This window comes from Lampetra fluviatilis, chromosome 63, assembly GCF_964198595.1.
Source record: "Lampetra fluviatilis chromosome 63, kcLamFluv1.1, whole genome shotgun sequence".
NCBI lineage: Eukaryota > Metazoa > Chordata > Hyperoartia > Petromyzontiformes > Petromyzontidae > Lampetra > Lampetra fluviatilis.
This window is the reverse complement of record NC_136337.1, coordinates 5,145,098-5,148,517: the sequence shown is the minus strand read 5'-3', so window position 1 is coordinate 5,148,517 and position 3,420 is coordinate 5,145,098.

Genomic DNA, 3,420 nt, shown 5'->3' with positions numbered 1-3,420 from the left:
ACGACGTTTCGGCCACAACGCAAGCAGCCGTCCTCAGGTGAAGACCAGGTCTGTCCGTGGTCGCGTGTATTTTTCTCCGGGTTTTCCGTCCATGTTCAGAATCAACATTTAGGCGTTTAGAGTATTTGGCTGCTATAAATGTCGACGTGCTAAGCCACTGCGTTGGGCTATCACTTTTGCCAAGGTCACTTCTGAAAAAGATCAACATAGGTCAGTGGGCCTTACCTGGTAAAATAAAAAATATAGTGTTTATACATTTAGTTAACCCCCTCGCCTAGTATACAGGAGGGCGTGGGTTAGATCCAGATCATGACACCTGTTGCATATTTGGAGTTTGCGTGTTTCTCTCGCTCTCGTCATCATCACAATGGCTAGGAGATGTTAACCGCCTCGCCTGGTGTACAGGAGGTCGTGGGGTAGATCCAGATCATGACACCTGTTGCATATTTAGAGTTTGCGTGTTTCTCTCGCTCTCGTTATCATCACAATGGCTAGGAAATATTAACCGCCTCGCCTGGTCTACAGGAGGTCGTGGGTTAGATCCAGATCCTGACGCCTGTTGCATATTTGGAGTTTGCGTGTTTCTCTCGCTCTCGTCATCATCACAATGGCTAGGAGATGTTAACCGCCTCGCCTGGTGTACAGGAGGTCGTGGGTTCGATCCCGACCCTGACGCCTGCTGTATATTTGAGGTTTGCGTGTCTCTCTCTCTCTCTCCGTGGTGAGATGTTAACATCCTCGCCTAGTCTACAGGAGGTCGTGGGTTCGATCCCGACCCTGACGACGCCTGCTGTTTATTTGGAGTTTGCGTGTCTCTCTCCGTGGTGAGATGTTAACTCCCTCGCCTGGTATACAGGAGGTCGTGGGTTTGATCCCGACCCTGACGCCTGCTGCTGTATATTTGGAGTTTGCCTGTCTCTCTCTCTCTGCCCGTGGTCGCGTGGATTTTTTCTCCGGGTCCTCCAGTGTTCTTCCCCTCTACTTTCAGAATCGATATCGCGCGTCGAGACTGTTTGACTGCTGTACATTTCCACTCGATGATGGTAATCGACTTTGTCGAACAATCATTTGTGTCAATGTCGCTTCTGAATAAAGAGTTACATATATCAGTGGGTCTCACCTGGTAAAATAAAAAATGTGTTTAATTGGTTAATACTAAACAACGTGTTTAGTTTTTGTTTTTTCGCTTCGTATTATTTCATATTGAGAGGTAGCTTTAAAATGAGTGGTTTAGATGGCACGGGCAGAGGGCACATGGGGGTCCCGGAAGGGCTATAGGGGAGGGACGGGATGGAGTGGAGGGGTCGATGGGAAGAAAGAGGGAAGGAATGGGCAGTGGATAAGAGGTGAGTCTATGGGCAGTGTTGAGTCTATGGGCAGTGTTGAGTCTATGGGGCAGTGTTGAGTCTATGGTCAGTGTTGAGTCTATGGGCAGTGTTGAGTCTATGGGCAGTGTTGAGTCTATGGGCAGTGTTGAGTCACTCAACACACCGCGCCAGGTACTCATTTGAGGCTGAGTTGATCTCGTGAAGGCCCAGGACCGGTTCAGGTTAGTAGGAGGGAGGGAGAAGGGGGGGGCGCAAGAAGGGGGAGAGGAGCAGGGGGGGAGAAGGGAGAGGGGGGAAGGGGAAAGAGGGAGGGGGTAGAAGGGGGAGGGGGGTGTGTGGGGGAGGGAGAATGGGGAGTGGGGAGGGAGCAGAGGGGAGGGGGTTGGGGGGGGAGTGGGGAGGGAGCAGAGGGAGGGGGGGAGGGAGAATGGGGAGGGGGGAGAGGGAGAAGAGGGAAGAGGGAAGGGGGAGGGAGAAGGGGGAGGGGGGAGGGAGCAGAGGGAGGGGGGAAGGGGGAGGGAGAGAAGGGGGAGTGGGGAGGGACGAGAGGGAGGGGGATGGGGGGGGGAGAGAGAATGGGGAGGGGGCAGAGGGAGGGGTTTGAGGGGTTGGGAGAAGGGGGGCTGGGGGAATCCCTTCCCATCGTTTATATATTTTAATAAATGTTCGTAAACACAGCAATTTCAAGTTGGCAGTTGGACGAGCCACCGCCCCGGGTAAATGGTAAATTGGTGGTGAATCAATGGCGAGAGGAAGAATGATGTAATGGCATCAATCGTGACCACCACCTCATCGGATATTTCATCCACCCCCTCGGCATGCGTCAAAATTCGGCGTAACGGAGGTGGAAAATCGCTAAACAAAATATATAAATACAACGAAACTTTTTCACTTTTGGTTCTTTCGGTAACGTCACGTAGAAAGAAAGATAAAACATAATTAAATAATAGAATAGACGTTTCGATTGCAACACAAGCAGTCGTCTTCAGGTACGAATGAATGAGAAAACAAACCCAGTAAATCTTATTGGTTCTTTCGGTAAAGTCACGTAGAAGGGAAATAATAAAATAATAAAAATAAAACATAATAAAATACAATTATCATGACGTTTCGGCCACAACGCAAGCAGCCGTCCTCAGGTAAAGAACAGGTCTGTCGGAAAGACAGCGTCTCATTGCTTGCGTTGTGGCCGAAACGTCGTGAGAATTGTATTTTATGTTTAATTTTTATTATTTTATTATTTCCCTTCTACGTGACTTTACCGAAAGAACCAAGAAGATGAATCCCTGCAGTCACGAAAGCTTTAAATCGAAACCCAGTAAACTTAGAAATATAATACAATACAACACCCTACTTGATTGATTACGTTAACGACGATGATGATGACGATGATCAATCAAGCAGGGTGTTGTATTGCATTATATTTCAAAGTTTACTAGCTTTGTTTTCTCATTCATTCGTACCTGAAGACGACTGCTTGTGTTGCAATCGCAACGTCGTATTCTATTGTTTAATTTTTCTTCTTTTCTTTCTACGCGACTTTACCGAAAGGACCAACGAGCAATTCTTGCAGTCACGAAAGCTCCGAATCAAGTTTTTAAACTATTTCATTTCGGCAGATAAAGCTGTTAGCTTCTTATTCTCAGGTTTTTTTCGGTAAAGTCACGTAGGTAAAAAAATTTAAATTTTATAAAAGTAAAATAAAAATAAAATCACGACGTTTCGGAGGCAACACAAGCCTCCGTCTTCAGGTGGAACCGTCACAGCACGATTGCTGTATCAACGGTTCCACCTGAAGACAGAGGCTTGTGTTGCCTCCGAAGCGTCGTGATTTTATTTTTATTTTACTTTTATTAATTTTTATTTTTAAAAAATTACCTACGTGACTTTACCGAAAAAAACCTAAGAATATGAATCTTTGCAGTCACGATAGCTTCAAATCTAGAACTGTTAGCTTCTTGTTTTCAGAAGCGACCTGGCCACAAATGACAGCTCAACGAAGCGGCTCGTCACCACAAGTGTGGAAACGCACGGCAGCCAAATGCTCTGAACGCGTGACGCCGATTCTGAACGTGGAGTGGGGAGGGAAAAC